Here is a 15,227-nt window from a genome sequence, read left to right as displayed (position 1 = left end):
ATGGCGGCCATGCACTATGTCATAAAAGTCGTCATGGATGTCGTTTTATAGGTTTTAGGGGGCGCAGATTTCGAAAATGATAACATTTTTAATTTCAAAAGGGGTCATCCATTAATTACGTCACACGTTTAGGGGGAGGGAGGGGGTCAAGAAAATGTGACATATTGTGACATGGGGGAGGGGGGAGACACAAACTTTGTGACGTCACTTTAACTTCATCAGTAACCGAAATTTTTTTTTTTAATTATTTTATTCGCTGTACATTTAAATAACAAGTTTTTAAAACGATAATCGTTTTTATTCTTTTAATTTTCTTTCCTAAGCAGTTTTGGGTTATAAAATTACTAATATTTATATCGTCAAAAATATTTTGATAAAATATTAATAATACTTAGGTACTTACTTAATTCGATTTGGCGATTTCGTAGAAAAAATGTGACGTCACACTAGGGGGGAGGGGTTTGCCAAATGTGACCAAATGTGACAAGGGGGGGGGAGGGGTCAAAAAACCTAGAAATTCGTGTGACGTAATTAATGGATGACCCCAAATGGCGGCAATGCACTATGTCATAAAAGTCGTCATGGATATCGTTTTATAGGTTTTAGGGGGCGCAGATTTCGAAAATGATGACTATTTTGGATTCCACTTTTATGACAATACGTAGCCGCCATCTTGGATTATAAAATGATCATCGTTTTCGAATTCTGCACTCCCTAAAACCTATAAATCGACATCCGTGACGACGCAAGTTATCTTTATTTTCAGATCTAACAAATTGCTACAGAATACAAAGGACAAAAAAGAAGCGAGGAGGTAATGAAACAAGCAAAAATACAGATGATTCCTCGACGCAATTGGGTGATTCTTAAATTGTGTCCAGATTGTTTTTTTGTCATAAAAGTTTTTATTTTTCACATATTACTCTCACAAGTTCCGTGACATTTCGACCTTGTAATTTTTTAAGTAAATGTTTTTGTTTATCTATGAGGATCTCACTAGAATAGTATAATCAAGGTATGTTTATATTTGATGAATGAAATAGTAACGCAAAAAAAAAATATATTTGTGTCTTATATTCCTGCCGAAGACTTTTATTTTACCTTTTCCTTCTACACAAGTTTGGCCAAGTAATAAGAATTTAGGGCTCTCAATTTTATTTTGACTTCTACAACAGTAAAGCTACGAGGCCATGTTTGGTATCGTTTTCGTATAAATTCGCAGTACCAAATTTAGTTAAGGTATCACATTGACACCATTCCGAAGTAAAAACATATAAACTTATTAAAATACTTTCTTTTAAACTCCTCTTCACGCTTAAACTGCTGAACAGTTTTAATTTAAATTTGGTACACATATATTTTGAGTCCCGAGACAGGATATAATAAGTTATCTCAAAAATCATCCTTTAAAGGTGTGAAATGAGGTGTAGGGGGGAATTCAGAATTGACTTCTTGAAGTTAATACTGTTTAAGTTTAGGTTTGAAGTCATGTTTTTTCATCATTTTTAACTAAATCAAAGATGTAGACCATCCCAAATTTCATATAAATCGGTTCAGCGGTTATTGATTTCCCGTACAAATTTCCACGCCACTTTTCACACCTTCAAAAGATGATTTTAGTTATAAGATCTATCCTATGTCCTGTTCCGGGACGCAAACTATTTCTATACCAAATTTCAACGAAATCGGTTCAGCGGTTAAGCGTCAAGAAGAGTTTCAAAAAAACCGGCCAAGTGCGAGTCGGACTCGCGTATTAAGGGTTCCGTACATTAAGTCCGACTCGCGCTTGACTGCACATTTCTAATAGGTTTTCCTGTCATCTATAGGTAAAGAACTATTTTGTGTATTCAGACGGACATACATACAGACGCACGAGTGATCCTATAAGGGTTCCGTTTTTTCCTTTTGAGGTACGGAACCCTAGAAAGATTTATTTTTATTTTGTGGAATGGTGTCAATGTGATATCTTAAATGGATTCAGCACCCCAGATTTATACGAAAACGATACCAAACACGGCCTAGCACCTTCACTGATATAGATATACTTATCAAGATAAAATTGAGAGCCCTAAATAAACTTTCAAGAGCGGATATCTCAAAAACTATTCAACATATCGAAAAAATTGACTGAATAAACTTGTAACAAATTAAATTAACTTTCATTTTGTATAAGTGGCCATGTCGCTGAGATGCATAGTTTCCGAGATATAATCGAAAAACGGGAAAATGGGACCTTCAAAGCCCCCTCTCTCCCCCCCCGCTCAAGGGCTACGGCCGGGGACTTTTGATATGTTCACCTCCTAACTTGTCAAACCGAGTTACGGAGACAAAAAATGTGTTCCGAGCATTTCCCTCTACAACTTTTGGAGCATTCGTTGCCTGACCTAAGTAGCTTATTGAATTTCTTTAAAAACTTTTCTGTAAAAGGTTGACGGGTGTTGGTTGTTTATATGGTTTCGGTCGATTATTATCATTTGCATTGCCCATGATGACTTACTAGAATTACGAGCACACGAGACACTAATAGTAGTTTGACAAACCTTGGTTTTCAAGAGGTATTTTATATTGACATTTGCTGTCACAAATTTGCTGTCAGATTTAGTCGCAAACCGCACGCAAAGTGCACACAAATGTGTCGACACCTTGTTACGGAAAAGTGTAGACACGGCGACGACACTTTGTTTCGAAACAATTCTAGACACATTGTGTGGACTCTGTTACGACACATCTGACATTTAGTTACCACTTTGTGATTCTGCGCCTGGAATGGTTATATGGGGACTTTTACTTGAATTCCGAGGCACGTTTTTTCCTTAGACTTTATTCGTCTTATACGAAGTTACATATGTCTTTGATAATACTTAGCAGCTTCTTACAGACCTCTATCTTAAATTGTGTCTCTTTCTTACAAATAAATGTCAATATGACTAATAGGTTATGTTATGAATAACGCCATAAAGCATAGACAAAGAAACGCTAAGACGTATTAAGTAATGCAAAATATTGTAGCCGCAGCTTTGACAGCTGAAGTAAATGGCTCTGTCATGTCCCATGACATTTATTATCACAATATTTGTACGTTTTAGAACTGAGCCTTGTCTAAATGAAATAAGAGCAAAAGGCTCGCTCCCGAATTACGCTTACTTACGGATTAAACGCATGAAATACACGGATTGAGAAATGGCAGTGGGTCGAATCGGGCCCCGCAAGTAATGAACTCAGAAACAACGATATAGTCGGGTAATGGCCGTAGGGATGTGACACACTTATATCGATATCGATTGAAATGATACCTAATATGTATAATATACTACCTGCACGTATTGAGTTGCAGTGGCTTCTGTTGGGCCCCGCAAGTATTGAAATAAGAAACAATTAAAACGATATAGTCGGGTAATAGCCGTAGTGTAAGGCTGTGGGAAATTAAAGTTTATAGTATACCTAATAATGTTATATCCTTCAAAAACAAGAAAGATGATAAAAAGCGAATACATACCATAAAAATATTTTGATTTTAAGCTGCTGAAAAATACCTATTAAACGCAAATTTGTTTTTCATCTACTAGTATCACCAATTATAAGAATGGAATAGAATACATGTAGATTTCAACCTGTCTATCGACATTTCTAGCGTTTCGATATCCGTCCGAAATATCGGCTCGGCCCTAGCGGAATCGATCATAAAAGTGTCGCGGAACAATGGCTGCGGGTGGGCGCCGCGCCGCGGGCGGTCCCTTCCCTAATTAATTAACTATCGATATTATTCGATATGCCCACCTCACTATTTAAGGGGCGACTCATTGCAAAAGTTCGCAGATTTAGGTCTATTAAAGACACGTCTAAATTTGGACCTGACAGCTGACCTCTAGCTAATTAATTCTGATAAATTCAAATCTGATTTCAATTAACTGAATTAACACATTGAATGCCGAGAACCGGCTCGGCGCGTTTCCAGTCACTTTCCTCTACAAAGCGGGAATACGCTTGGATCGGCTACGAGCGTAGCGCTACGAAAACGTTATTCTTAAAATTTAAGAAGTTAATTCAAAGAACTGAAGCGAAATTCTTAGTAAATAACCTCAGTATTTCAATCATCATTAACCTTAATCCACCAAACAGCTCAGGATAAATGGGCTAATGCAAATTCCAAGCCATTTCTACCCCGCCCATTACCGTTTCCACCTAACGCTATCGAAATAAGTGACTAGATAACATTATTCTAATTCTAACCTTAAACTAACTATCCTTAATAAAGTATGGCGGCCAAAAGGGGGTATTACATTTATCCGGCCGGATACTTTCTATTGAGCGCGACAGAGATAGGTAGATACATGTTCTTTCCCTGTTCCTCTTAGCAGCTACATATAGTAACGGCACCGATCATGGGACATTAAAGAAAAAAACCGGCCAAGTGCGAGTCGGACTCGCGTTCCAAGGGTTCCGTATATTACACAATTTTTAACAATCAGTGCCGGATTAAGATATTTTGATGCCCTAAGCATTTCTAGGTGCCCCCTCTCCCTAGGGTCATCAAGATTACATTGATTTTTTGGTAAATTGAGAGAAGTTCATTGCCGCATTACAGCTGAGAATGGAAATCAGTCACATCATTTTATCACGAAAATTGACAGTGCCGCAGCAGTAATGTTGCAACAGAGTACCTAATGCTGTTGCAGTCGCCACCCGAATGTCACCTTTATCATAGCGTAGAAAGTAATAGAAACGCGAGCGAAGCGAGCGCGGAAATTTTTCGATATTTTAAAAACGCAATATGATAGACAGTTGTACATTTTTACTTTTAGTATGGAAATCAGTCACATCATTTTATCACGGAAGTTGACAGTACTGCAGCAGTAACGTTGCAACAGAGTAATGTTGCTGCAGTCGCCACCCGAATGTCACCTTTATCATACCTTATAAAGTAATTGAAAACGCGAGCGAAGCGAGCGCGAAAATTTTTCGATATAAAAACGCAATTTTCGTTTTAGTCCCAACCAGGCGCGAATCCAGGATTTCATACAGAGAAGGGATGGGACAGTTTTCTATCAGCCTAGCTTCGCATAGGGCTCGATATTTAAGGGTCTCAGCGAGGTTGTTTTCATGCATAAAATATGCAAGAAAGCAGAGAGCTTGGAATTGAATTGGCGAAGTGTGAGAAAGGCAGTAGGCCCAGCTGCGAAAGAGGAAAGCTGGGATTTGGATCCACGCCCAAGTGTAATTAAGGCAGAAGATCAACTTTGCCGTAAGGCAGAAGGCCTCGCATAAGACCTAACGCCGAACCGCAAAAGAGTGGGTTGAAATCGAATCTATGCATGTAATCACGACTCGTCTACTGCTACCGATTGTTTCCCAAAGAATTACGCGCCATTATTTTTGCAAATTAGCTTTTGGACAGCTAAAAAAATCGTGTGGTAAAAACGATGTGTCTGTCCCTAATTTTAAAATTTGTTCACCTTTTTCAACCTGGCATTTTGGTGCCCTCCCTGAGCGTGGTGCCGTAAGCACGTGCTTGTTTTGCTTATTGGTTACAAAGTCTTTATTAATTCAACCATTAAAGTCGACGAGTACAAAAAACTTTAAGCTAGCTCTCAATTTAACATTTTTTTTAAACATTATTTTTAATTTGACCTTACAATTACTCGTAAGTAGGTAAGACCGTTAAATATTTAAAATGATTATCTTATCAGAAAATTATCACCAATTACTCTAAGAAAACTACTACTCTAAGTAATCCGGCACTGTTAACAATGTATTTTTTATGTGAAACGTGAGTGAAATCTCTTTAAAAAATCCGTAGGGGTCGGATTAAAAACTGTAATTAAGTCCGACTCACGCTTGACTGTACATTTCTAATAGGTTTTCCTGTCATCTATAGGTATAGACCTATTTTATGTATTTTTTTCAAAATTTTAGACCTAGTAGTTTCAGAGATAAGGGGGGGGGAATGGTCATTTTTTGCCTATTTTCTTGAATAACTTCTAAACTGTTGATTCGAAAATTATAAAAAAAAAATATTTGAAATCCTTACAAAAAGCTCTTTCATTTGATATGTAACATGATATAGTTTGAAAAAATTTTTTTTTTCATTTTTTCATTTACCCCCCAAAAGTGGCCCCCATGTTTAAAATTCATTTGTTTACGTTACATGTCCGTATTCGGGTCACAAACATACATATGTGTACCAAATTTCAACTTGATTGGTCCAGTAGTTCCGGAGAAAATCGGCTGTGACAGACGGACAGACAGACAGACAGACAGACAGACAGACAGACAGACAGACGCACGAGTGATCCTATAAGGGTTCCGTTTTTTCCTTTTGAGGTACGGAACCCTAAAAAATGAGTATTTTGAAAATAAATAAATATTATAGGACATTATTAGTATTATCAAAGAGAATAGATAGTATAGAGGGCTATTGCCAAAGTAAATTTTGTAGTCACGGTACATTTACTGCCATCTATCGACACACGTATAAAACTTAAAATAAAATTGAAAATGTATATATTAATCAAAATATGTTTACGGATAATTGATTTTTAATTTTTATTGTTCCATACTGACCCATGTTCTTTCACTGATATGTGTTAAAATTGTTAAATATCAAACGGCGTCGTCAACGCCATCTATTCGAGAATGACTTTTTCTTTATTTCCCAGGCATGTTTTTTTCTTAGACTTTATTTATCTTATACCTACGGAGTTACATATATCTTTGGTACTCGTATTATTACACATATTGACTAACAGGCCTATTCGGATTTCTAGATAATCACAAGATCTTTAGACGATTTAGAGATCAACTAGATCTACATTAGATATCAACTAGATGTGACTTGGATATCTAAGTCATAACTTGTGGAAATCAAGAGGACCTCCAGAATCGCGGAAACGTCAAATTTGACATATCTATATCTTACAAATATCTTTAAATTATCCGTGTATCCGGTATCCGTATCGTAACTTGTTGAAGTCTAGTAGAAATCTAATTCATTTTCCGAATCGAGCCGTAAGTCCCACAGTAAGTTCAAGAAGGCTTGTGTTGTGGGTACTCAGACAACGATATAATTACTATGATTAGTATATAAAAAATACTAAAATACTTACAAAGAAAACACCCAAGACTCAAGAAAATATATCCGTGCTCGTCACACAAATATATGCCATTTACCAGTATTTGAACCCAGAACCCAGAACCATCGGCTTCATAGGCAGGGTCACTATATACCTAATAGTAGGTACCTATATTAGGCCAGAATAGACTAGGCTATTTTTGAACCTGTAAAATTTCTACATCTATATGTCTCATTATTGGTACTAGGTACGTCCATTGTTATAGTAGAAAGTGTCCGACGAAGAGGTAGTTGTAATAACCCCTAAACGCGTTATCTAAAAGAGGGCGAAGACAACATTAACCTTTCTTGTCCGAATAGCTTGTGCCACGCGACGGCTGATCGCTCTATCGCTCGTGCCGCGGCGTAATTAGAAAAAAAAATTAGCATACGCTAGTGACGACCTATTGATGCCTAAAGTGTCATTCTATGGAACTTGCTAACTATAGACGGTCAAGCAAATCTTGTCAGCAGAAAAAGGCGCGAAATTCAAAATTTCTATGAGACGATAGCCCTTCGCGCCTACATCTTTCAGCCGCCTTTTTCTACTGACAAGATCTGCTTGACCAACTTTATTTAAACAAAAGTGAAAAAAGTCACTAGTAAATTCATCATTCAGAGACAATTTCAATATGGCGGTTTGTTTACATAGTTAGCAAGTTCCATAGAATGACACTTTAGGTATACTCTGGCAAGCCAACTTTGTCGGAAAAATGAAACGAAATTAAAAATTTGTGTCGCTTCTCCGTGCCTACATTTCTCAAATTCACCGCCTCTTTCTACTGCCAAAGTTGGTCGGCAGTGTACCTATTTGTAATCTAAAGTTATTTCCTAGTTTCCTACGTCATTAATTTCCGCTACCCAAAGGTTGTCTGGTAGAGATCGCTTTTTAGCGATAAGACCGCCTGTTGTTTACCTCTGCTTGTATTTCTGTTTTCTTTTGTATTGTCTTCTTTTATTGAGGTGTGCAATAAAGAGTATTTGTATTGTATTGTATCATTTAGTAGAACTCTCCCCTTAAAGTAAAAGGCAGCCATAGAGAGTAGAGTACCGTTGAAATTAAAAACGCGGCCATTTTGTAAACACTCCGTTTTACGAGCGTTCGCGGCTGTAATGACGATTAATTCATATTTTGTAATTATTGTTTGTACTTCCGTTGCTATTTAATGGGATAGTGTTTTGATTTAAACTATGGTATAAAGTTTAAACTAATAAGCTTTCTAATTATTTTTTTAAACAACTAAAAACTACACGTTCAATGAAACTTGAGCTGAACATTGACGGTTGCACTACATAATTACAGGCCGTGTCCCTCTGGGTGGAAAGTCAGATGGTAGTTTCGTAAAAGCGAGTGCCTACGTTATTTCTTGGGATTAGGTACCTACTATACCTACCTACCTAATCCGAGCGAAAAATCACTCGAAATGTCGGAAATTATTTAACGATAACAAAATACCCACCGTTTTTGTTATTATTTTACTATTTCTCTTAAAAACCTATTTCATCACGAAACGAAATCTGAACGAGTTTATTTTACTTAGGCCCCATTCGCACGACAGCTTAAAAAGCGTTGCGTTAAAACCCGACGTTGGCGCTTTTTTACCGTTTCCAATATTTGTGTTCATATGAACGCTTAAAAATCACTTGTGAGTCGTACTGCCACGTACGCATCTCAGCAAAGCCATACTTTATTTGCTATTACGACGTATTATTTGAATATAGCTTGAATATTTCAGGAATTAGTAAGCAGTTGACATTTTTAAGGTAAAACTAATAATAATTTTGACGTTGTTGACACCAAAAATTGACACTTGACAGCCAACTGACAGCAGCGCCGGCGCTTTTTTAACGCTTGTGAGAACAGATACACGGAGTTCCGTAGGATCAATTCAATTAACGGCCAACGCTCAACGCCGAAAATCGAACAGTGCTCGATAAAAAAGCGCCGCGCTTAAAAACCGCCTTCGTGTGAATACATACATGGTTATCCATTGGTGTCATTCAAACGCTTTTTTAACGCGCGTTGAAAAAGCTGCCGTGCGAACGGGGCCTTACAGGTAGGTAATAATATACTGGGTCAAGCAGATCTTGTCAGTAGAAAAAGGCGGCAAATTTGAAAAATGTAGGCGCGAAGGGATATCGTCTCATAGAAAATTTGAATTTCGCGCCTTTTTCTACTGACAAGATTTGCTTGACCATCTATAGTTACAATCATTAGAAAAACTTAGCTTTAATAAGCAGCAGGAATAAAGTCTTAAATTAAAATAATAGATGAAACTTCAGATTGGGAAGCGCATCCAGCAATTTTAATTGCAAACAAAATTCCTATCTCCAAATCGCGTTTTATTAAAACCCGAGAATGCAATGAATAAAAATTAACAACATTTAAATACGAGCTCCGCTCACGGCACGAACTGTCAACAATAAATATCAATTTAACACACTCGCTATGAACACAATGGAACACAATTAATTACCTAAACTTTTTATAATCGCCCTAATTACACGGTTTGGCTGAACGACCGCGGCCCTGGGCGATTAAAAAAAAACAAATACGCTCCGTTTCACGGAGCAATACATCAACGTCCTTAGATAAGTCTACTAAATAGGTACTTTCAGCATTGAGTTACGTCTTAGTCGAAGTAATTAAGAATAAGGAGTTAGAGCTGGTATTGTGGCATTTGTTTATTTTCCGAACTTTAATTGAGGGTTCGAGTTAACAAACAGAAACGGGGATCTTATTTATGGATCGCCCGCGGAGCGTTTTTAACGAGTCTTTGTTCCACAAATAGCCTTATTACATGAGTATTATCCATTCATAATAAGCTAAGAATAATGTCCTTTAAATAGACGGTGTATTTGGCTTAAGGACTCGCACGCAGGCCGTAATTGTAATGAAATGGACGATATATTGATAGTATTTACGATAACAGGTGACTATAGAGACATTTCCGTTTTATTTGATCGGCCATTTGTAGCAATTTAGTTGCGGCAAAGAAAGGTAAATAATAAAAACAACCCTACCAAGTAAATAGTCAAAATATTGATTGATACGGGTTTAAACAACGACGGGAGGGCTTTTTGGCCAATGTTGCCTTTTTAGACCAAAAAGGGTGCCTGGTTAAGTGGTTATTTTATTAAGGTAAACTGTCTCTGTATCATATTTTGCTAATCGATGCTTAACAAAATGTATAGTAGAACTCTTCGGTAGCTACTATTAGTAGACCCCTCTAGATAGGGCTCATATTATTTTGACGAGTCCAAATTCTTGGGTGCCTAAAGTACAATACAATAAATAGGTAATTGTGTTTTTAAAAATTATATTTTGGCCGAAACCTATTATTTGGATGTTTAAGCGTTGTAATCTAAGTCTACCACTCGCTAGATCAGGCACGCGCCGTTGTATTGTACCATGTTGTACGATCATTAACAGTCCTTATATTCTAGTTATCTCTGGTATCAGGCTCGAATTGAGCCAATGGTCTAATTAATAATTAATAGGCTGATGAATCGATACACTGCAGTTTGAGCCGACCTTTTGATAAACGCTGCTAAGTGCAAGTTAGCTCAGTAAAAAGTTAAGTGGTATAAATTATACCGTAGAGCATTTTTATCGGAAGGAAATCACGTGCCACTGAGAACGGTAGCGTATTGTATGGCACATCACATCACACGCGAGCAAAAATATCGGAGCCCGAATTTCTATGGTCACTTAATAAATTCAGATATTGTCTAAGGTACCTGTTTATTTTTGTATGATAAAATCCCAATAGTCGGGGTAAGTATTACATCTGAATTTACTAACTGTTTGAATGCCAAGCCTATCGTGCGCGGCGCGTCATAGTGAATCTTATCTGAATGCACGAAGGCTGATATTGGGCTGAAGCCAGCTGACGTCTTTGGTCAAAGGTATGGTCAAAGGATTAAACAATGGCTGCTATTTAACTGATCACCAGATTTAAAATATTTAATACCAAAAAAATCTATTTTACCACCCTAAAATAATGAACAATCACCATAATTATAACACCATTTTAATGTGAAATGATTACCAATTTTATTACACTTTACTATCCTTTTAAAGGAAATGACACCAAACTAATCATTATTAACCCAAAAATACTAAATGATTACCAAATTTCAAACCCCATTTTAATGTGAAATGATAACCAAATTTTTACATCTTGCTATCCTATTAAAGAAAATGACACCAAAATAATCATTGTAAACCCAAAAATAGTAAATGACCACCAAAATTAGAACTCCATTTTAATGTAAAATTATAACCAAATTTTTAAATCTTGATATCATATTAAAGCAAATGACTCCAAAATAATCATTGTAAACCCAAAAATAGTAAATGACCACCACAATTGTAACCAAATTTTAATTAAAAATGTGCAAATATTTAACATAATTATCGTTATCCTATTAAATTAATTAATCCACTTCGTCACCTTTTTCTAGTAGCATTTTATTTCTGTTACAGTCGCAGTTCTAACTTAACCTAACCCACTTTTCTAGTAGCATTTCGTTTCTGTAAGGGTCGCAGTTCAAACCTAACCTAACCTAACCCACTTTTCTAGTAGCACTTCTTTTCTGCAAGGGTCGCAGTTCAAACCTAACCTAACCCACTTTTCTAGTAGCATTTCTTTTCTGCAAGGTTCGCAGTTCAAACCTAACCTAACCCACTTTTCTAGTAGCTTTTCGTTTCTGTATGGGTCGCAGTTCAAACCTAACCCACTTTTCTTATAGCATTTTTTCTGTAAGGATCGCAGTTCAAACCTAACCTAACCCACTTTTCTAGTAGCATTTCTTTTCTGTAAGGGTCGCAGTTCAAACCTAACCTAACCCACTTTTCTCGTAGCATTTCTTTTCTGCAAGGGTCGCAGTTCAAACCTAACCTAACCCACTTTTCTAGTAGCATTTCTTTTCTGTAAGGGTCGCATTTCAAACCTAACCTATCCCACTTTTCTAGTAGCATTTCTTTTCTGTAAGGGTCGCAGTTCAAACCTAACCTAACCCACTTTTCTAGTAGCATTTATTTTCTGTAAGGGTCGCAGTTCAAACCTAACCTAACCCATTTTTCTAGTAGCATTTGGTTTCTGTAAGGGTCGCAGTTCAAACCTAACCTAACCCACTTTTCTGATAGCAGTTTGGTTCTGTATGGGGCGCAGTTCAAACCTAACCTAACCCACTTTTCTAGTAGCATTTCGTTTCTAGAAGAATGATTATTTTGGAGTCATTTGCTTTAATAGGATAGCCAACCTAACCCACTTTTCTAGTAGCATTTCGTTTCTGTATGGGTCGCAGTTCAAACCTAACCTAACCCACTTTACTAGTAGCATTTCGTATCTGTATGGGTAGCAGTTGAAACTTAACCTAGCCCACTTTTTTAGTAGCATTTCGGTTCTGTGAGGATCGTAGTTCTAACCTAACCTAACCCACTTTTATAGTAGCATTTCGTTTCTGTAAAGGTCGCAGTTCAAACCTAACCTGACCTACTTTTCTAGTACCATTTCGTTTCTGTAAGGGTCGCAGTGCTAACCTAACCCACTTAACTGATAGCAGTTTGACTTACTTTTCTAGTAGCATAACGAAATGCTACTAGAAAAATAGATTAGGTAAGGCATACCTATATGCGGTGCGGGGTACGGGGGGTTGAGCGGGAGGGGCTAGTAATTATGGCATCAGTTTACTTTATTTGCTAATGTGTATAAATTTTTTGGTAATCATAGTGGTTTATTTAGGTGAAAATATCGCATTAATTTGGTCTTCAAGATTTGGTGATCATTAATGATTTTTGGTGATCATTCAATATATTTGGTATTTGAATACAATTTGAAGTGCAGTCGTAATTAAAATGGTGGTACTTTTGTATTTTTAGGTCTTATTTTTTTGGTGTTCAGTAATGTTTTTTGGTAAGCATGATTTTTTTATTTAGGGTACCGAAGTATTCTTTGGTGGTCATTATATTTGTAGCCTTAAACAATCATGTAGATTCAAGCTCTGAATTTCTGTTATCCGCTCATAAGTAGTCCCTGTTTTTATCACTATTTTCTTTTACTATGGCGATGGCAAACGAGCGTACGGCTCGGGCGGCACGGACGTTTAATTCCGACGTTTCAGCTGAGTTGCACCAGCTGTGGTCACGGAAAGACTGTGGTCGGAATTAAAGGTAAAAACAATGAAATTATATCGCGGTAGACCTGCGATCATATATAACCATGGATACCGCCTTTAGGAACATTACCGTTCAAATTCTCGGGCCAAATTAGCACACATACACAATTACGCCTACATTCAAATAAGACGACGCGTTTACAGAGCCTGTAATCAAAGCTGGTAAACAAAATAAGAGTCATCTTTATTACACTAATGGTACATAGCTAAGTGTAGATGAAATGCATATAATGTCAATAACTACCAATCAGCGACATTAATCCGCTAATAACCTTCTTGCTGTACGTACTGGCCGCTGAGAGTTCGCGGTTCATATTTGATTAGAATATGACTTGGACAGGGATAGGTTTATGCCATACAGTGAAGAACCAGTCAAATAATTCACGTATGATAATTTAATGCAGATTAAAAGATAACTAGTTAAAATGTTGTTATGACATGACAGACTAACTTACCATAAGTAAATATATCATTGTTGTATAAATGTATTCCGCTATAATAAGTATTTTGTATATTTTATTATCAATCTGCATGGCAGTGCGAAGTCACGTTCAGGTATAGTCTGTCCGTTTTTCTAAGATCAAGTACGCCATAATAAATGTATGGCGAACTTGATCTTAGAAATCGGACTGGCTATACAGTCTGCAAAATTTACATGGGTACACGAATCGGGTCAAAAATATTTGAACAGGCGGAGTCACAATAAATCCCCACTTTCAGTTCAGAATATTTTATATGTATGTATATAGCCGGTCAAGCAAGTTTGTCAGTAGAAAAAGGTGCAAAATTAAAATTTTGTATAGGACCACAGCCGTTCGCGCGCTTACATTTTCTAAATTTGCCGCTCTTATAATATTTTAAACTTTCGCGTTTTGAACACATATTAACTCACATTATACGAAACGAAACTGATTTACGTCGGTAAATCAAGGTAATTGAATATAAAACGCGTTAGACCCGTCTATAATGTGAGTTAATATGTTTGCCGCTCTTTTCTACTGACGGAAATGGCTTGAGAGAGAACCTACATATATGTGACAGTAGAGGGTGGATTCAAATGATCAACATTTTCAGATAATGTGTGTATTTGTTAAATTAATTCAGTGAAAGCATGATAGGAAAAATGTATCTACATATAGGAGACCGGGTATGATTATCTCACGGGTTATATCTCATGAATAGAACATATTCTAGATATCTTGCCAGGCATCCACTCAATTTCATGTCTCTCTAATTGGACAGCTTTTTTCCATAGTTCTCTGCGAATAGCATCTTGTGGGAATCTGAATGGAAAGTAATGTAAAATGACAATACCAAATTTGATTATTAATTTGAAATAACTAGGTTGTTTTTTTATAGCTCCATCTCATGAAATAAAAAAGGAAAATACAAATCTGTAAGAAGGAATTTATTACTACATTTATAATTATATAGAAAATACCTAAACCAAACACAAGTTAATAAAATAGTCTACTTCATTTAGCATAACACCATCCCTATTATCCTCGCAATTTAAAAAGTCGTATGTTGTTATGAAAGTCGTATGCAGTTGTTACGTTTTAGCTTAGCACGGTAGTATTGAAAACAAATCGTCATGTTTTTTCCAAATTCTACTGAAGTTATCTGTTTACTACAAGTGAAAAGTGATTCCACTGTCCTTGGTATGAACTAAAATAACTTCTGCACCACTTCACGACACATGAATATATTTTTAATTACAAAAAAACGTTGTTTTTATAAATCAATTTAGCCTTTTGTCACTGACTGTCATCTCGGTGGTACTGAGATTGCCAATCGAGCAGTTTGTAAGTACCGCCTATCGCGGGGTAGTTTGCGTTGGGTCATAATTGAGCGGACAGAATACTTCCATGTATAGCATTTCGCTGCGGTAGACCCGTTTGTGTAATTAAATATGTTATAGAGTAGTCTAAAATAA

General features: G+C 36.6%; 1 protein-coding gene across 1 annotated transcript in view; it reads left to right on the top strand.

The window, feature by feature from the left end:
* Nucleotides 1-15,227, top strand: part of LOC134801353 (claspin-like) — a 416,093-nt gene that overhangs the window by 212,780 nt on the left and 188,086 nt on the right. The window lies entirely within an intron of this gene.

This window comes from Cydia splendana, chromosome 21, assembly GCF_910591565.1.
Source record: "Cydia splendana chromosome 21, ilCydSple1.2, whole genome shotgun sequence".
Classification (NCBI taxonomy): Eukaryota; Metazoa; Arthropoda; class Insecta; order Lepidoptera; family Tortricidae; genus Cydia; species Cydia splendana.
Note: the sequence above shows the minus strand (reverse complement) of the source record. Positions and strands in the feature narration are given on the sequence as shown.